The sequence below is a fragment of the Bufo bufo genome, chromosome 4, assembly GCF_905171765.1.
Source record: "Bufo bufo chromosome 4, aBufBuf1.1, whole genome shotgun sequence".
Classification (NCBI taxonomy): Eukaryota; Metazoa; Chordata; class Amphibia; order Anura; family Bufonidae; genus Bufo; species Bufo bufo.
In genome coordinates this window covers 408,613,637-408,635,546 of record NC_053392.1, presented here as the reverse complement: position 1 = coordinate 408,635,546, position 21,910 = coordinate 408,613,637, and positions in this window count along the sequence as shown.

Sequence of the window (21,910 nt, the reverse complement as noted above, 5' to 3'; positions counted from 1 at the left end):
TGAAAAATATATATTGCTGCTGTCACACACAATAGTCCTCAAAAGGACTTTTGGGTCTCTGAAAAGTATTTTGTATAAAAATCTTCCTATTACACTCTCTACACTGTCTGTCCCTTCCTATGCACAGCTCTCCCTAACACTGAGCAATTTAGCGCAGGTTGCGCTACAAACATATATTGCTGCTTTCACATACAATAGTCCTTACAAGTACTTTGGGTCTATGAAATGTTTTTGTAGAAAAATTCAATTCAATTACACTCCCTACACTCTCTGTCCCTTCCTATGCTTACCTCTCCCTGACTTAGAATGAGCCGAACACTCGTCATTGAGTGCTATATAGCACCCGATGACGCGTCCCGCTCAGCCAATCACTGTAATGCCAGTAGCCAACATGGCTACTCGCATTACAGTGAGGGCAGTACTTACCTGCACGTTTATTAGCTGCTTAGCAGCCGCGAAACGTGCGGGGAGGAGACTCGAGCATTGCGCTCGAGCACATGCGGTACTTGGCTGAGTACTGCCATGTGCCGAGCATAGCGATGCTCGAGCCGAACTGGTATTCGGCCGAGCATGCTCGCTCACAACTACTGATGAGGAATAGGAGGGCAAGGAGCAGGAGCATAAGGATCAGCGGATGATGGGAAGGACAGTCAGCTCCTTTCGGCTCAGGTGGTGGAGCCTTGACTGCCTGAAACCGGGTGCGTGCCACTGGGTGATGCAGTGGTTTCTGCAGCAGGCTGGACGACCACATCGGAGCCATGGTTCTCCCAGGCCACTTTATGATGGTGCTGCATATGTTGACGCAGGGCCATGGTGCCAACATTACCACCCTGGCCACGCTTCACCTTCTGCCCACAGATTCTACACATGTTCACCTCCTCCGGCGGCTTAATAAAAAACTGCCACACTGACGAGTATGTGATTTTACCCCCAACAATACGCACTCACTGACTGCTACCGCCACTGCCTCGTAAACCCGTGAACCGCTACTTCCCCGGCATGTAGGCTCCTGAAAAGCAGGTCGTCTACCCCGGGCACGTTTGGCTGCCGACTTCCCACTGCTTCCACCCTGCTGACTCCCGGCCACGCTAACGACTTGCTGGCCACGCCGCTGTCTCACGGGCAGGCTGCCACCCTCTTCTCCCAATGATGATGAAGCCCCTTCCTCACCCGGCTCCTAAGTGCAATCAGAGTACTGTCTGCACGTCACTGATGTCGCCCTTAACCGTCTCTGGGTCAGGAGCCTGACCACTCGCGACACCAGCTCCCACGCCACTCTCCTCATCACTACTTGCCTGCCTAATGGAGGAAGCGGCGGATGTCTCCTCCACATCTTGGCTTGCCAGTAACTGCTGACTGTGTTCTAATAGCTCGTCCTCAATGTATAGTGGAGCTGAGCCCACAGCATACAATACTTCTCTGACTGAGGAAACTGAAAAGGACAGAGGCAGATTAAGGACAGACGAGGGCACAGGGCCTGCTCCCCGGCCCTGCCAACTAAGCATTGTGTCAGATGAACCCACCGACTCTTGTCTGGGGGTGTCTGATGTCACTTGGGACGAAGTGGATGACCAAGTCAACCATTCAAGAACCGCTGGGTTGCTGGTCAAGACACGACCGCTAGATGACACTGGGAGCTCAGGCCTCTCGCTGCAACCCCTGCTGCCACTCCCCCTTACTCTGCTGCGACCTCTGGCTGCGCCAGAAACATTTAGGCCTCTGCCGCTCCCCTGTGCAGGGCCTGGCACTTCTCTGTCTGACATACTATTAGATCAAATAAAAAGGAAATGAAAACACCCCAAAAAACTTTGTAATTTTCTCACTTCAGCACATAACGGCTAATAAGCCCTTTTTTTCCCACTAGTACACTCCAAAAAGGGCTGTAATTTTCTCACTTCACCACATAACGGCAAATACTTTTTTGTGCCACTAATACACTCCAAAAAGGGCTTTAGAACATATAACTGCACCGGTGAACCGAAATAGGCCCTTATTTTTTTCCACTTATACACGCCACAAAAGGCTTTAAGACATATAACTGTACCGCTGACCAGCAAATATATTTTTATATTGCCGCTAATATACGCCACAAAAGGCTTTAGAAAAGATAACTGCACCGCTGATCGGCAAATATATTTTTTCTTTTTCCACTAATACATGCCACAAAAGGCTTTAGAACAGATAACTGCACTGCTGAATGGCAAATATATATTTTCTTTTTTAACTAATACGCAACAAAAAGGGCTTTAGAACATATAACTGCCCCGCTGAACGGCAAATATATTAGAAATTAGACGTAGAAATTAGTGTTGGGCGAGCAACATTTTTGCAATCACTACAATAGCTACTCCTCGAACTCGCTCTAGGACCGAGCGGTGATAATTCACAACCGACTTCCTGATCACGTGGGACTCCCAGAACATGTGGAACGCCGCGGGGAAAGCTAATAGCCGCTGAGACGGATCCAGTACAGCTAGCGGAGTGAGAGAGGAGATTGCAGTGTCGGCCGAGAGGACAGCAGCACAGACACAGGAGTGTGTAACGTACCGTAATGAACGAGTGTGTCTCAGACACTTTTATATTGTGAATTTAACAAAAGACTAACAGTACTAACCGGCCGCCAAGATACCCATGTGTCTGATAGAGCTGCGTGTCCTAAAGCACCACCTGCACTTTTGCACTACGTACTTTGTATGTAATAAGGAGACTAACAATATTAACTGATTGTTAAACTGTGCTGCTGACCATCAATGAGACATTATAAATGCCAAATTACAAAGAGCCAACTAATGGAGGACTATCATTGTTTTTAATATTATGATTGTTTTTAGAAATATTGTTCATAGAATAATCCACTTGTAGGAAACACCAAAGCGACACCTGGTGGTGACATTGAATACTGTGCAGTATTGAATATTCTGTTTTATGTTATATTATATTGATGTTTATGATTGCATATAGTTTTAACAAATAAATAATTTTAGAACTATAAATGGAGTGATCTATGTAACCCAAAATATTGAGTGCCAAACAACCATTGTTTACAAGAATAGGACATGCCTCATAATTTTTGCGGGGCCACGGAACGGAGCATCTATTGCAGACCCATTGAAATGAATGGTTTCGTATATATGGACCGTATAAAGAACACCAAATATGGCCCGTATACGGAACGTAAAAAACCTTCGTGTGAACGAGCCCTTAGTCAGGGAGAGCTGCAGCAGAAGGGACAGATAGTGTAGGGACAGGAATTGGTTTGTTTGTTAGGCAGGTTTTACTAGTGAAAGGTATTAGAGACCCAAAAGTCCTTTTAACCACCTCCGGACCGCCTAACGCAGGATCGCGTTCCGGAGGTGGCAGCCCTGCGCAGAGTCACGCATATATGCGTCATCTCGTGATGGCCGAGATTTCCTGTGAACGCGCGCACACAGGCGCGCACGCTCACAGGAACGGAAGGTAAGAGAGTTGATCTCCAGCCTGCCAGCGGCGATCGTTCGCTGGCAGGCTGGAGATGTGTTTTTTTTAACCCCTAACAGGTATATTAGACGCTGTTTTGATAACAGCGTCTAATATACCTGCTACCTGGTCCTCTGGTGGTCCCCTTTGTTTGGATCGACCACCAGAGGACACAGGTAGCTCAGTAAAGTAGCACCAAGCACCACTACACTACACTACACCCCCCCCCCCCCCGTCACTTATTAACCCCTTATTAGCCCCTGATCACCCCTGATCACCCCATATAGACTCCCTGATCACCCCCCTGTCATTGATTACCCCCCTGTCATTGATCAACCCCCTGTAAAGCTCCATTCAGACGTCCGCATGATTTTTACGGATCCACTGATAGATGGATCGGATCCGCAAAACGCATCCGGACGTCTGAATGAAGCCTTACAGGGGCATGATCAATGACTGTGGTGATCACCCCATATAGACTCCCTGATCACCCCCCTGTCATTGATTACCCCCCTGTAAAGCTCCATTCAGATGTCCGCATGATTTTTACGGATGCACTGATAGATGGATCCGATCCGCAAAACGCATCCGGACGTCTGAATGAAGCCTTACAGGGGCATGATAAATGACTGTGGTGATCACCCTATATAGACTCCCTGATCACCCCCCTGTAAAGCTCCATTCAGATGTCCGCATGATTTTTACGGATGCACTGATAGATGGATCCGATCCGCAAAACGCATCCGGACGTCTGAATGAAGCCTTACAGGGGCATGATCAATGACTGTGGTGATCACCCCATATAGACTCCCTGATCACCCCCCTGTCATTGATTACCCCCCTGTCATTGATTACCCCCCTGTAAAGCTCCATTCAGATGTCCGCATGATTTTTACGGATGCACTGATAGATGGATCGGATCCGCAAAACGCATCCGGACGTCTGAATGAAGCCTTACAGGGGCATGATCAATGACTGTGGTGATCACCCCATATAGACTCCCTGATCACCCCCCTGTCATTGATTACCCCCCTGTAAAGCTCCATTCAGATGTCCGCATGATTTTTACGGATGCACTGATAGATGGATCCGATCCGCAAAACGCATCCGGACGTCTGAATGAAGCCTTACAGGGGCATGATCAATGACTGTGGTGATCACCCCCCTGTCATTGATTACCCCCCTGTAAAGCTCCATTCAGATGTCCGCATGATTTTTACGGATGCACTGATAGATGGATCGGATCCGCAAAACGCATCCGGACGTCTGAATGAAGCCTTACAGGGGCATGATCAATGACTGTGGTGATCACCCCATATAGACTCCCTGATCACCCCCCTGTAAAGCTCCATTCAGATGTCTGCATGATTTTTACGGATGCACTGATAGATGGATCCGATCCGCAAAACGCATCCGGACGTCTGAATGAAGCCTTACAGGGGCATGATCAATGACTGTGGTGATCACCCCATATAGACTCCCTGATCACCCCCCTGTAAAGCTCCATTCAGATGTTCGCATGATTTTTACGGATGCACTGATAGATGGATCCGATCCACAAAACGCATCCGGACGTCTGAATGAAGCCTTACAGGGGCATGATCAATGACTGTGGTGATCACCCCCCTGTCATTGATTACCCCCCTGTAAAGCTCCATTCAGATGTCCGCATGATTTTTACGGATGCACTGATAGATGGATCCGATCCGCAAAACGCATCCGGACGTCTGAATGAAGCCTTAAAGGGGCATGATCAATGACTGTGGTGATCACCCCATATAGACTCCCTGATCACCCCCCTGTCATTGATCACCCCCCCTGTCATTGATCACCCCCCCCTGTCATTGATCAACCCCCTGTCATTGATCACCACCCCTGTCATTGATCACCCCTCTGTAAGGCTCCATTCAGACATTTTTTTGGCCCAAGTTAGCGGAATTATTTTTTTTTTTTCTTACAAAGTCTCATATTCCACTAACTTGTGTCAAAAAATAAAATCTCACATGAACTCACCATACCCCTCACGGAATCCAAATGCGTAAAATTTTTTAGACATTTATATTCCAGACTTCTTCTCACGCTTTAGGGCCCCTAGAATGCCAGGGCAGTATAAATACCCCACATGTGACCCCATTTCGGAAAGAAGACACCCCAAGGTATTCCGTGAGGGGCATATTGAGTCCATGAAAGATTGAAATTTTTGTCCCAAGTTAGCGGAACGGGAGACTTTGTGAGAAAAAAATAAAAAATATCAATTTCCGCTAACTTGTGCCAAAAAAAAAAAATTTCTATGAACTCGCCATGCCCCTCATTGAATACCTTGGGGTGTCTTATTTCCAAAATGGGGTCACATGTGGGGTATTTATACTGCCCTGGCATTCTAGGGGCCCCAAAGCGTGAGAAGAAGTCTGGTATCCAAATGTCTAAAAATGCCCTCCTAAAAGAAATTTGGGCACCTTTGCGCATCTAGGCTGCAAAAAAGTGTCACACATCTGGTATCGCCGTACTCAGGAGAAGTTGGGGAATGTGTTTTGGGGTGTCATTTTACATATACCCATGCTGGGTGAGAGAAATATCTTGGTCAAATGCCAACTTTGTATAAAAAAATTGGAAAAGTTGTCTTTTGCCAAGATATTTCTCTCACCCAGCAAGGGTATATGTAAAATGACACCCCAAAACACATTTCCCAACTTCTCCTGAATACGGCGATACCAGATGTGTGACACTTTTTTGCAGCCTAGGTGGGCAAAGGGGCCCATATTCCAAAGAGCACCTTTAGGATTTCACAGGTCATTTACCTACTTACCACACATTAGGGCCCCTGGAAAATGCCAGGGCAGTATAACTACCCCACAAGTGACCCCATTTTGGAAAGAAGACACCCCAAGGTATTCCGTGAGGGGCATGGTGAGTTCCTAGAATTTTTTATTTTTTGTCACAAGTTAGTGGAAAATGATGATTTATTTATTTATTTATTTTTTCATACAAAGTCTCATATTCCACTAACTTGTGACAAAAAATAAAAACTTCCATGAACTCACTATGCCCATCAGCGAATACCTTGGGGTCTCTTCTTTCCAAAATGGGGTCACTTGTGGGGTAGTTATACTGCCCTGGCATTCTAGGGGCCCAAATGTGTGGTAAGGAGTTTGAAATCAAATTCTGTAAAAAATGACCTGTGAAATCCGAAAGGTGCTCTTTGGAATATGGGCCCCTTTGCCCACCTAGGCTGCAAAAAAGTGTCACACATCTGGTATCGCCGTACTCAGGAGAAGTTGGGGAATGTGTTTTGGGGTGTCATTTTACATATACCCATGCTGGGTGAGAGAAATATCTTGGCAAAAGACAACTTTTCCCATTTTTTTATACAAAGTTGGCATTTGACCAAGATATTTATCTCACCCAGCATGGGTATATGTAAAATGACACCCCAAAACACATTCCCCACCTTCTCCTGAGTACGTCAATACCAGATGTGTGACACTTTTTTGCAGCCTAGGTGGGCAAAGGGGCCCATATTCCAAAGAGCACCTTTCGGATTTCACAGGTCATTTTTTACAGAATTTGATTTCAAACTCCTTACCACACATTTGGGCCCCTAGAATGCCAGGGCAGTATAACTACCCCACAAGTGACCCCATTTTGGAAAGAAGAGACCCCAAGGTATTCGCTGATGGGCATAGTGAGTTCATGGAAGTTTTTATTTTTTGTCACAAGTTAGTGGAATATGAGACTTTGTATGAAAAAAAAAAAAAAAATCATCATTTTCCACTAACTTGTGACAAAAAATAAAAAATTCTAGGAACTAGCCATGCCCCTCACGGAATACCTTGGGGTGTCTTCTTTCCAAAATGGGGTCACTTGTGGGGTAGTTATACTGCCCTGGCATTCTAGGGGCCCAAATGTGTGGTAAGGAGTTTGAAATCAAATTCTGTAAAAAATGACCTGTGAAATCCGAAAGGTGCTCTTTGGAATATGGGCCCCTTTGCCCACCTAGGCTGCAAAAAAGTGTCACACATCTGGTATCGCCGTACTCAGGAGAAGTTGGGGAATGTGTTTTGGGGTGTCATTTTACATATACCCATGCTGGGTGAGAGAAATATCTTGGCAAAAGACAACTTTTCCCATTTTTTTATACAAAGTTGGCATTTGACCAAGATATTTATCTCACCCAGCATGGGTATATGTAAAAAGACACCCCAAAACACATTCCCCACCTTCTCCTGAGTACGGAGATACCAGATGTGTGACACTTTTTTGCAGCCTAGGTGGGCAAAGGGGCCCATATTCCAAAGAGCACCTTTCGGATTTCACAGGTCATTTTTTACAGAATTTGATTTCAAACTCCTTACCACACATTTGGGCCCCTAGAATGCCAGGGCAGTATAACTACCCCACAAGTGACCCCATTTTGGAAAGAAGAGACCCCAAGGTATTCGCTGATGGGCATAGTGAGTTCATGGAAGTTTTTATTTTTTGTCACAAGTTAGTGGAATATGAGACTTTGTATGAAAAAAAAAAAAAAATTATCATTTTCCACTAACTTGTGACAAAAAATAAAAAATTCTAGGAACTAGCCATGCCCCTCACGGAATACCTTGGGGTGTCTTCTTTCCAAAATGGGGTCACTTGTGGGGTAGTTATACTGCCCTGGCATTCTAGGGGCCCAAATGTGTGGTAAGGAGTTTGAAATCAAATTCTGTAAAAAATGACCTGTGAAATCCGAAAGGTGCTCTTTGGAATATAGGGCCCCTTTGCCCACCTAGGCTGCAAAAAAGTGTCACACATCTGGTATCTCCGTACTCAGGAGAAGGTGGGGAATGTGTTTTGGGGTGTCATTTTACATATACCCATGCTGGGTGAGAGAAATATCTTGGCAAAAGACAACTTTTCCCATTTTTTTATACAAAGTTGGCATTTGACCAAGATATTTATCTCACCCAGCATGGGTATATGCAAAAAGACACCCCAAAACACATTCCCCACCTTCTCCTGAGTACGGAGATACCAGATGTGTGACACTTTTTTGCAGCCTAGGTGGGCAAAGGGGCCCATATTCCAAAGAGCACCTTTCGGATTTCACATGTCATTTTTTACAGAATTTGATTTCAAACTCCTTACCACACATTTGGGCCCCTAGAATGCCAGGGCAGTATAACTACCCCACAAGTGACCCCATTTTGGAAAGAAGAGACCCCAAGGTATTCGCTGATGGGCATAGTGAGTTCATGGAAGTTTTTATTTTTTGTCACAAGTTAGTGGAATATGAGACTTTGTATGAAAAAAAAATAATAAAAAAAATCATCATTTTCCACTAACTTGTGACAAAAAATAAAAAATTCTAGGAACTTGCCATGCCCCTCACGGAATACCTTGGGGTGTCTTCTTTCCAAAATGGGGTCACTTGTGGGGTAGTTATACTGCCCTGGCATTCTAGGGGCCCAAATGTGTGGTAAGGAGTTTGAAATCAAATTCTGTAAAAAATGACCTGTGAAATCCGAAAGGTGCTCTTTGGAATATAGGGCCCCTTTGCCCACCTAGGCTGCAAAAAAGTGTCACACATCTGGTATCTCCGTACTCAGGAGAAGGTGGGGAATGTGTTTTGGGGTGTCATTTTACATATACCCATGCTGGGTGAGAGAAATATCTTGGCAAAAGACAACTTTTCCCATTTTTTTATACAAAGTTGGCATTTGACCAAGATATTTATCTCACCCAGCATGGGTATATGTAAAAAGACACCCCAAAACACATTCCCCACCTTCTCCTGAGTACGGAGATACCAGATGTGTGACACTTTTTTGCAGCCTAGGTGGGCAAAGGGGCCCATATTCCAAAGAGCACCTTTCGGATTTCACAGGTCATTTTTTACAGAATTTGATTTCTAACTCCTTACCACACATTTGGGCCCCTAGAATGCTAGGGCAGTATAACTACCCCACAAGTGACCCCATTTTGGAAAGAAGAGACCCCAAGGTATTCGCTGATGGGCATAGTGAGTTCATAGAAGTTTTTATTTTTTGTCACAAGTTAGTGGAATATGAGACTTTGTAAGAAAAAAAAAAAAAAAAAATCATCATTTTCCGCTAACTTGTGACAAAAAATAAAAAGTTCTATGAACTCACTATGCCCATCAGCGAATACCTTAGGGTGTGTACTTTCCGAAATGGGGTCATTTGTGGGGTGTTTGTACTGTCTGGCCATTGTAGAACCTCAGGAAACATGACAGGTGCTCAGAAAGTCAGAGCTGCTTCAAAAAGCGGAAATTCACATTTTTGTACCATAGTTTGTAAACGCTATAACTTTTACCCAAACCATTTTTTTTTTACCCAAACATTTTTTTTTTATCAAAGACATGTAGAACTATAAATTTAGAGCAAAATTTCTATATGGATGTCGTTTTTTTTGCAAAATTTTACAACTGAAAGTGAAAAATGTCATTTTTTTGCAAAAAAATCGTTAAATTTCGATTAATAACAAAAAAAGTAAAAATGTCAGCAGCAATGAAATACCACCAAATGAAAGCTCTATTAGTGAGAAGAAAAGGAGGTAAAATTCATTTGGGTGGTAAGTTGCATGACCGAGCAATAAACGGTGAAAGTAGTGTAGGTCAGAAGTGTAAAAAGTGGCCTGGTCTTTCAGGGTGTTTAAGCACTGGGGGCTGAAGTGGTTAAAGACTATTGTTTTATCTGGCTGCCATATATTGCATGTAATTGTTTGGCCGCTGCTGACAGTGACACAACCTCTGCTACATCTGTTGTGTTACATTTGCGCTGTGAAATTCAGCGCAATTGTTTGGCCGCTGGTGACAGCTACATTACCTGCGCTACATCTCCTGTATAACGTTTGCCCATCCTAAATATCAGTGACATTCAGTCTAATTAATTTGCGTATACACTTAGGCCCCTTTCACACGGGCGAGTATTCCGCGCGGATGCGATGCGTGAGTTGAACGCATTGCACCTGCACTGAATACCGACCCATTCATTTCTATGGGGCTGTTCACATGAGCGGTGATTTTCACGCATCACTTGTGCGTTGCGTGAAAATTGCAGCATGCTCTATATTCTGCGTTTTTCACGCAACGCAGGCCCCATAGAAGTGAATGGGGTTGCGTTAAAATCGCAAGCATCCGCAAGCAAGTGCGGATGCGGTGCGATTTTCACGCACGTTTGCTAGGAGACGATCGGGGTGGAGACCCGATCATTATTATTTTCCCTTGTTCTGAATACAGAATGCATAGTAAAATAGCGCTGGAGGGGTTAAAAAATTTTTTTCAATAATTTAACTCACCATAGTCCAGTTGATCGCGCAGCCCGGCATCTCCTTCTGTCTCCTTTGCTGAACAGGACCTGTGGTGACGTCACTCCGGTCATCACATGATCCATCACATGATCTTTTACCATGGTGATGGATCATGTGATGGATCATGTGATGACCGGAGTGACGTCACCACAGGTCCTGTTCCTGTAATGAATGCTCACCACAGGTCCTGTTCAGCAAAGGAGACAGAAGGAGATGGCGGGCTGCGCGATCAACTGGACTAAGGTGAGTTCAATTTATTTTTATTTTTTTTTAACCCCCCCAGCCCTATTTTACTATGCATTCTGTATTCAGAATGCTATTATTTTCCCTTATAACCATGTTCTGTGAAGAAGTTCGGGTTTGGGTACCAAACATGCACGATTTTTCTCACGCAAGTGCAAAACGCATTACAATCTTTAGCACTCGCGCAGAAAAATCGCGGGTGTTCCCGTAACGCACCCACACCTTTTCCCGCAACGCCCGTGTGAAAGAGGCCTTACAAAACCTGCGCTTCTGTACGTGTGACATACTTGCAAGCATATATACCATTTAATATGCTCAAGGTGAGGAGTAAGGGACGGGGAAGTGGCCGTGCTGCTGATGGTGCACGCAGAGGCCGTGGCCCTGTGAGCAGCGAAACTGTGCCTGCTGCCAGAGCACAAGAAACACACTCATCCACGATACCTAGCTTCATCTCCCAGTTTGCAGGGCGGCACAGGACACCACTCTCAACGTCACACCAGTGCGACCAGGTGGTCGGTTGGATTGCAGCAGATAATGCTTCCAGTCGGTAAAGCACCACCCTGTCTTCCACAAACTCCAGTCTCAGTAGCCAAGAGTCTGGTCAACAGAATCCTCACCCTGATCCTCCTTCCTCCCACCATGGAGAGTCTTGTCAAACAAGTGATCCCACACTTGGATATTCCAAGTAGCTCTTTTCATCGCCATTCCTTGATTTGGCCCTCTCGCCAAGCCCGCTTAAAGAGGGACATGAGGAGATCTTGTGCACTGATTCCCAAACTCTTGAGCATCCACAGTCAGAGTGGGGAACGGCAATTAGTGTTTCACGAGGTGGAAGATGATGATGAGACACAGTTGCCAATAAGTCAACCGCAATTAGTGTCTCAAGAGGTTCATGATGAGGATGAGACACAGTTGTTAATAAATGAGGTTCTTGTTAGAGGAGGATGACCAGAGTGAGGAAGTGGAATAGAAGGTGGTGAACGATGAAATCACTGACCCAACCTGGGAAGAGGGCAAGTCGAGCGAGGACAGCAGTACAGAGGGGTAGGGATCCGCAGCACCGCAACAGGATGGAAGAGGCAGTGGGGTGGCAAAAGCGAGAAGGCGGACCACACCAAACAGGCCCGCAACTGTTCCCCGGAGCACCCCCTTGCGGCAATCTCCCTTGCCAAGGGCTAGGTGTTCTGCAGTATGGCGCTTTTTTGAGGAAAGTGTGGACGATCAAAGAATTGTCATTTGCAACCTGTGCCATACCAAAATGAGCAGGGGCGTGAATACTAGCAACCTCACCACAACTAGCATGATCCGCCACATGACATCAAAGCACCGTAATAGGTGGGCCGACCACCTAGGTCCACAATCAGTGTCTGCTGGTCACACCACTGCCTCCTCTTACCCTGTGTTACGTGCTGGCCAATCCCCTGTCCAAGATGCAAGCCCGGAGGCCTCCCGTCCTGCACCTGGACCTTTGCAAGCACCATCATTTACCACATCCACTTCTGTGTCCCACCGCAGTGTATAGATGTCCAAACCCCAGGCCTTTGAACAAAAGCGTAAATATCCAGCCACCCACCCACATGCCATAGCACTAAATATGCACCTTTCAAAATTGCTGGCCCTGGAAATATTGCCATTTAGGCTTGTGGACACCGAGGCGGTAGCCTTCCCTCGTTACTCAGTCCCCAACCGCCACTATTTTTCCCGGTGTGCCCGCCTTACACCAGCATGTGTCCCGTAACATCACCCGTGCCCTGACCAACGCAGTTATTGGGAAGGTCCACTTAACGACACTAGCTAAAAGGGCCACAAAAGTCCTTTTAAGGACTGGTATAGGTGTGCTATCGATAGGTGTGGACATACAGAGGGATGTGATATACTTCTAATATACTTTCTAACATAGAAAGTATATTATAGTGTATATGTATTGTGCAGCAGTCGTGTGCGGTTCTGCTGCGATACTGCAGCTAGATAGAGGGACAAATGCTATTGGAATAACTAATTGCAATTGGTGTGATATACCTGTTGCCCCTTCCCCCCCCCCCCCCCAAAAAAAAAAAAATGATTGAGCGGTGTAATATACCTTTAATATACCTTCTAACATAGAAAGTATATTATAGTGCATTTGTATTGTGCAGCAGTTGTTTGCAGATCTGCTGAGATACTGCAGCTAGATAGAGGGACAGATGCTATTGGAATAACTAATTGCAACTTGTGTGATATACCTGTTGCCCCCCAAAAAAGACTGATTGAGTGGTGGTGAAGGTGATGATGATGACATGTCGATGGATGTCACGTGGGTGCCCACAAGAGAGGAAGAGGAGGGGAGTTCAGAGGGAGAGACAGAGCAGCAGATATGGGGTGAAAGGAGGAGAAGCAGGCAGAACTCGCAGTGCACAGGAGGCAAAAAGCAGACTACAAATGTATCTGGAGCGAGCCATCCACCATGCACGGTCACATCTTGCACTCCTAGGACGACGGCACATGGCTCCGCAGTGTGGGCTTTTTTGTGTTTTGCCATCTGCAGCCTGTGCTTTCAACCCATAAGTCGCGGTAAGCCCAACACTCACCTAGGGAAAACCGCCTTAAGAAGGCACCTGGCCTCCCATCACCAAGCCACACTCCCAGTGCTCCACATCCTGCCTCTTCTCCTTTTCCTCTCTCCTCCCATTTGTCCTCCACTCCACCCCTGCACCGTGCCGTCGTCGCGTTCATCTGGCAAAAGGCAGGCTTCCATGGCCCAAATGTTCGAATGTAAAAAGTTGATGATGCCGGATAACCCTCTTGCCCAACAGCTGACCGCTGGCTTGTTGGAACTGCTAGCCCGCCAACTACTGCCATATAAACTGGTGGACTCGGAGGCCTTTAGAAAATTTGTGGCCATTGGCACACCATAATGGAAGGTCCCTGGAAGGAAATATTTCTCCCAGAAGGGCATCCACGGATTGCATGCAGGCCTGCCTCTTCTTCTCCTTTTCCTACTCCATCCTCCGTCTCCTCCTCGGCTGACTCCTCCTTTTCCACTGCTACCGCCTCTTCCGCTGCCCCCCAAGTTCTCCGGAACCTATTAGACATGCCAGGTGAGACATTGCCATGCTGTGCTGCGTCTGTTGTGTCTGGAAGCCAAGAGCCACATCGGTCCTGCATTACTTTCAGCTCTGCGGTCACAGGCCGATCAGTGGCTAACCCCGCTCAATTTGACAGTTTGTAAAGTGATGTGCGACAACGGTGCCAATCTGCTGAGCGCGCTGAAACAGGGCAAAAGGACACACGTGCCGTGCATGGCAAACGTCATGAGCTTAGTCGTGCATGATTCATTGCCACATGTCCTGGACGTCTTGCGGCAGGCCAGGAAAATCTCTGGCCATTTTAGAAGATCTTACACGGCCATGGCTCGCCTTGCTGAGGTTCAGCAGCGTCACCACCTACCCGTCAGACGTCTGATTTGTGACAGCCCGATGCGCTGGAACTCCACCTTGTATATGCTTGATAGACTGCTCCAGCAGCAATGTGCCGTTAATGACTACCTGTATGAACTTTGCAGCAGGACAGGTACTGGGGAGCTTGGTTTCTTTTCACCGCGCCAGTGGATGCTCATGCGCGAAGCATGCAGACTTCTGCGGCCATTTGATGAGATCACCAAACTGGTCAGTCGCAGCCAGGGCACCATCTGTTACATCATACCTTACGCCTTCTTTCTGGAGCGTGCATTGCATTGTGTCATTGATCAAGCCATCGAGGAGCAGGAGTTGGAAGATGAGGAAGTCGCAATGCTGCATCTGAGACAAGTCAGCAGGAGTCTGAAGAGGAGTCAGAGGAGGATGGTGGCTGGGGGGAGGAAGAGGAGGAGGAGCAAAAAGAGCAGGCTTTAAACTTTTCGGGGATCCCTGGTGTTGTCCGTGGCTGGGGGGAGGAGACCGAGGACGAAATTCTCCTGGGCGATGAGCAGGATCCAGGGCGCTCCACCGCTTCCAATTTAGTGCAAATGGGAGCCTTCATGCTCCAGTGTTTGAAGAGGGACCCCCTGTATAAAAATCAAGGACCAGTATTAGGTGGCAATGTACTTAGACCCCCGGTACAAACACAAAATAGCGGACATGTTACCAGCATCACAGAGGGCTGTCAGAATGCAGCATTACCAAGCCTTGCTGCGAGAGATGCTGCATTCTGCTGTTGCGGGCGCTGGCAGAGGAATTTCCAGCCACAGAGAAACAGGCGCGGGTACCAATCCTACCGTGCATGCAAGAAGAGGGCGGTTTGAAGATGTGTTGGTCACTTCGTATATGAGATCATTCTTGCAGCCAACCCATCGACAGCCCCCCTTCGGATCCAGCCTCAGGGAACGCCTAGACCGACAGGTGTCCGACTACATCGAGTTAACGGCCGATGTGGACGCTCTGAGAAGCAGGGAACCCCTTGACTACTGGGTGTGCAGGCTTGACCTGTGGCCATAGCTGGCACAATTTGCCATGGAACTCATGGCTTGCCCCTCGTCGACTGTCCTGTACAAAAGGACGTTCAGCGCAGCAGGGGGGATCGTGACCGATAAGCGCACTCGCCTAGCTCACGACAGTGTTGACTACCTCACATTTCTAAAAATGAATGAGGCATGGATCTCAGAGGAGTTCAACACCTGTGACGATCATGTTTAATTGAATTTCCTCATGCCAGTCCAGACATATCCGCTACCACCCAGAAAAAAGAATGGTCCCTATCTTATTTAAATGCATCGGCATAAAAGGCATTTTCTGTCCGGTGAATGCCTAATGTTTGGGGCCTGTACTCCACTGGCCTGCAGTAAAATTAATATCCAATGACTGTCTAATTCAGCCACATAATCATTTGATCTTTTCTGTATGGTGAATGCCTAATTGTTGGGGCAATTGAATTCAACACCTGTGACGACCACGTGTTATCGAATTTCACCTATTATCATTTGGGTTTTATTCAAGAGGAGGGATTTCGTTAACCATGTTTTTAATTCAATTTTATATTTTTAGTTCTTTTAAACATATGTATTTGACTAGTGATGAGCAGCAGGGGCAATATTCGGATTTGCGATATTTTGCGAATATTTTGTAAAATATTCATCATATATTCGAGAATTTGAGATTATATTCTTGATTGCGAAAATCGACAATGTATTATTCGCCTAATGCGTGTGAAATACCGACGTGGCACGGCAGAACATTAGAATATCTTTATATGCAGATAGAGCTCTCCAATATCATTGCGCTTGCGAATTTTCGGCAATTAATAATGTGCATATTTTTTTGCAATACGTGCAACTTGTGACATCACAGCACTATGTCTGTAGCATGTTTGTATGGACAGCAGAACCTATTACACTGCTCTAACACCCTGCACTAGAACCTATCAGCTACACTATAGATCAATCTAACCTACACTGACTATCTCCCCCTAACTATCTGAATTATATATATAAGTTAACTGTCTAATGCAATACAACAAAGCACAGAGCACTACAATGACACTGCTGTCTATTTCTTAACTGCAATAAACTTTAGAAAATAGCTGCTGGGGAAGTTCTTATATAGTAAGGGGTAGGCAAATTTTCTATTGGTTGCTAGAACTGTTGCTAAGCTGTCACAAAGCCTTCTCATTGGCCCACAAGCTCGAAGAAGGGAGGGATGATCACCTGATGTGTACGGTGTTAAAAAAAAAAACGCATATTCATCATTACGAATATATAGCACTATATTCTAAATATTCGCGAATTCTCAAAGTGCTGATTTTTGCAATAAAAATTCTCTTTTCGAATATTCGCGCTCTATACTATATTTGACATGTATTTGTACTGGACTACAGTAAAAATGTTATCCAATGACCGTCTAATATACCTCCAGCCACATAATCACTTGTTCTTTTCTGTACGGTGAATGCCTAATGTTTGGGGCCTGTACTCTAATGGCCTGCAGTAAAATTGTTATCCAATGACTGTCTAATATACCTCCAGCCACATAATCACTTGATCTTTTCTGTCTGGCGAATGCCTAATGTTTGGGGCCTGTACTCCACTGGTCTGCAGTAAAATTGTTATCCAATGACCGTCTAATATACCTCCAGCCATATAATAACTTAATCTTTTCTGTACGGTGTGTGCATAATTTTTGTGGCCTGTAAACTAACTCGCCAACAGTATAATTGTTATACCGTTACCGCCTAATGTACCTCCAGCCACATAAGAACTTGATCTTTTCTGTCTGATGAATGCCTAATGTTTGGGGCCTGTACTCCACTGGCCTGCAGTAAAATTGATATCCAATGACTGTCTAATATACCTCCAGCCACATAATCACTTCATCTTTTCTGTACGGTGAATGCCTTATTATTGAATTTCACCTTTTATCATTTGGGGTTTATTCAAGAGGGGGAATTTCGTTAGCCATGTTTTTAATTCAATTTTATATTTTTAGTTCTTCTAGTAAGTATTTGGTGGCTGCAAACATGACCTGAAGGTTTTCCAGGTTTGCCTTCCATTAAAGTGAATGGGGCCCACTGCGAACCACAAGTCGCGTACACGAACCGCCCCGGGCTGACGTTTGTCCATCACTATTAGTGGCTGCAACCCCCCTTCTCCTCCCTACACCTCCTCCTCCACTTCCACCTCTGAATTCTCATCTTGCAGCACCAGTCAGCCATCAGTCAGTAGCTGGAAGAAGGGTAGCACTGCAGTGGGGAAGCGGCAACAGGCCGTGATAAAACTAATATGTTTAGGTAACAAATAGCACACCGCCGCAGAGCTGTGGCAGGGTATAAGGGACCAGACTGAGCTGTGGCTCTCGCCACTCAACCTAGAACCAGGCATGGTTGTGTCTGATAATGGCCATAGCTTGATGGCGACTTTGGAGCTCGGCAAGCTCAGACACATCCCATGCCTAGCCCACGTGTTCAACTTAGTGGTTCAGCGGTTTCTCAAAACCTATCCTAATTTGCCTGAGCTACTGGTGAAGGTGCAATTGCCAGCTCACCGACTGTTGTGCGACGTGAGCACATGCTGGAACTCCACATTCCACATGTTGGCCAGGCTTTGTGAGCAGCAGAGGGCAGTAGTGGAATACCAGCTTCAACATGGCCGTCGCCTTTCCAGTCAGCTTCCGCTCTTCACAAGCGACGAGTGGGCATGGATGTCTGACCTCTGTGAGGTTTTACGCAACTTTGAGGAATCAACACAGATGGTGAGCGGCGATGCCGCTATTATCAGCGTAACCATCCCACTTCTGTGTCTACTGAAACGCTCGCTGCTCACATTGAAGACAGACGCACTTTGCATGTGGAAGAGGTGGAAATGGGTACACAGGGTGATAGCAAGACCACGCCTCAGTTCTTCTTCTCAGTGCAAATTGGATGATGATGAGGAGGAGGAGCAGGAGATGGTTGCCTCCCATAGCAGTTTTATTCCATTTGTTCAGCGTGGATGGGCCGAAGAGGATGAGGAGATTGAGAGTCATCCTCCTGATGAGGACAGCGAAGTCTTGTCTGTTGGGACTGGCACACATGGCTGACTTTATGTTATGCTGCCTTTCCCGTTTACTGGTTGTTCACCCTTCTCGACCCCCGCTACAAAGAGAACTTCTCATCTCTCATTCCTGTGGTGGAGAGGACTAGCAAAATGGTGCAATACCAGAAGGTCCTTGTGGAAAAATTGCTCCAAAAATTTCCAGCTGACAACACTGACGGCAGAGTACGTAGTTCCTTGGGCAACCAAGGAGGGGAGACTAGGGGAACACACAGCAGTTCCAACAGAGGCAATGCAACACTCTCCAAGGCCAAGGACAGTTTCATGACACCCTGCCAGCACCCTCACCCTGATGCGCGGCCTAGTGTCACAAGGAAAGAAAAGTTTTGGAAGATGGCGTATGAGTACGTAGCAGACCATGTCAGCATCCTCAATGATCCCTCTGTGCCTTACAACTATTGGGCGTCCAAGCTTGACACGTGGCACGAACTGGCACTTTATGCCTTGGAGGTGCTGGCCTGCCCTGCCGCCAGCGTTTTGTCAGAGCGGGTATTTTGTGCTGCTGGGGGCAGAGGGTCACCAGCAGGCCCTCGCCCATAATGTTTTAGATGGTCAGCTCAGCAGCAGATCCTCACCCCTAATTATTTAGATGGTCAGATCATCAGCAGGCCCTCGCCCCTAATGTTTTAGATGGTCAATGTAGCGGAGAGCTGATATTCCACAGCGAATCTCCACTTAAGATCCCAGTGAGGCTCAGGAACAAGTCTTATAAATCCATAGAGTAGTAATTCCAGCAGGCAAAGTAATCCAATAATATCCCAACAGCAATCCCAATGACTGGACGACACACAGCATCAGGAGCAGAACTAACTTTATTTAGACACAGCACACATACTTTAAACTCCCCAACAGCCCCATTTACATACAATAGGGCACATAGAAGATTATGGTACAAGGAAGGGTAGGGCCTGACAATAGCAAGGACTGATGGGAGATGGAGGAGGGACAGAAAAGCAATACATTTAACATAGTAAACATTGCAGTTTACAGTACATAGCAATACAATTAACCGAATGCCATTTTACAGGAATTAAACAGGACAGGCTAAATACAATCCGCTACAATGCTCCCCCTTGCCCACAAGCCGGCATACACAGTCTGATCCAGCACGGATCGGCTTGGGGATGTCCGGGGTGCTCACGGATCATTTCTCCAAATCAGTTTGTCTCGACAACCCGTCAGCGTTTCCATTTTGTTTGCCCGGGCGGTACTGAATATTAAAGTCAAAAGGCTGCAGCGCCAAACTCCAGCGCAGCAGCCTGGCATTGTCCCCAGCCACCCGGTTCAGCCATACTAACGGGTTGTGATCCGTGAGCAGGGAAAAAGCCTGTCCATATAAATACGGCTGTAACTTCTTTAGGGCTCACACCACAGCCAGGCATTCCTTCTCGATGGCGGCGTAGCTTACTTCTCTGGGTAATAGTTTGCGACTGATGTAAGCCACGGGATGTTATCCGCCATCGGCCCCAACTTGGCTCAGCACTGCCCCCAATCCAAACATAGAAGCGTCTGTGTGAACAAGAAAACGTTTAGTTTGATTGGGAGCTGCCAAGACAGGGGCATTAATAAGTGCATTTTTCAGATGTTGGAAGGCTTGCTCACACTCCGGGGTCCAGGTTACTTGGCAGGGAAGATTCTTACGGGTCAGGTCAGTAAGGGGTTTGGCCAGGGCGCTATAATTGGGGACAAACTTTCTGTAATATCCTGCTGTCCCTAGAAATGCCAACACCTGAGTCTTAGTCCTAGGGGTAGGCCATTGGGCTACAGCCTCTACTTTGGCTGGTTCTGGCTTCTGTTTCCCACAACCCACTTGATGGCCCAGGTACTGTACCTCGGCCATTCCTATACTGCATTTGGCCGGTGTCAACGGCAAACCGGCCTCTCTAATCCTGTCTAGAACCGCTCCTATATGGGTCAAGTGCTCCTGCCAGGTATTGCTAAAAATTGCAATATCGTCGAGGTAGGCACAGGTGTAGTCCTGGAACCCATCTAGAAGTCGGTCCACCATCCGAGCGTTTTTCATCCCAAATGTCATAACCTTAAAGTGGTATAGGCCGAATGGGGTGACAAAGGCTGACTTGGGTATGGCGTCCGGAGCCAGGGGTATCTGCCAGTACCCCTTGCACAGATCAATAGTAGTGAGATATTGGCCTCTGGCCATCCGGTCTAGCAGTTCATCTATCCTGGGCATCGGATAAGCGTCTGATACAGTCTTTTCATTCAACCTCCGGTAGTCTATGCAGAATTGGGTCGTACCGTCCCGCTTCGGTACGAGGACTACCGGAGATGCCCAGGGGCTGTCTGAGGGCTCAATCACCCCCAGCTGGAGCATCTCGTCGATCTCCTTACGCATATTCTCTCGCACCGCTTCAGGGATGCGGTGTGGGGTCTGGCGCATGGGTAGTTGCCCTGGGGTTTCTACTCTGTGAGTGGCCAGAGGAGTGTACCCAGGCACATTGGAGAAGGTCTCCTGCTTCTCTGTTAGCAGCTTTGTACCTCGGTACGTTCCTGTGGGCTCAGCCGGTCCCCCAGTACAACTTCTCCTAAATCCCCAGACAGCTGACCGTCCCCCAGTAGATCCGGCAGGGGAAGACTGTCAAACTCTTCAGAGCTGGGTGCACAAATAGCGGTCACCTCCTCTGAGCGTTCCTGGTAGGGCTTCATCATGTTCACATGGAGCATGCGTCGCCCTCCGGTCCCTGCGCAGGGGCCAATTATATAAGTGGTGTCACATCTCTGTTCCACTACTTTATAAGGGCCTTGCCAGGCGGCCTGTAACTTATCATGTCGGACAGGTTTCAAAATTAAAACTTTCTGCCCAACCTGGAAGCTACGGTCCCTGGCGCCCCGATCGTACCATGTGTGCTGGCGCGTCTGAGCCGCCCGGAGGTTTTCCTTTACCGTCTTGGTTAGAGCTTCCAAGCGATCTCGGAGCGCCAACACATATGGTACAATGGGGGTGCCGTCTGCGCTCCTGTCTCCCTCCCAATGCTCCTTAATTAAGTCCAGCGGTCCCCTTACTCTCCTTCCGAACAACAATTCAAATGGGGAGAATCCTGTGGATTCCTGCGGCACCTGCGGTAAGCAAAGAGGAGGTGAGGCAGGAATCGTTCCCAGTCTCGGTGGGTCTCAGCAAAGGTTCGGAGCATTTGTTTTAAGGTGCCATTGAATCGCTCGCAGAGGCCGTTGGTCTGAGGATGGTAGGGGGCACTGATTATAGGTCTGATTTTGCAAAATTTCCAGAGGTGCTGGGTGACCTCTGCAGTGAATTAAGTACTCTGATCTGAGATGATCTCCCTGGGTAATCCCATCCGGGAGAAAATCTGCATCAGGGCCTCTGCCACGGTTTCTTCGTGGATGTTTGTCAAG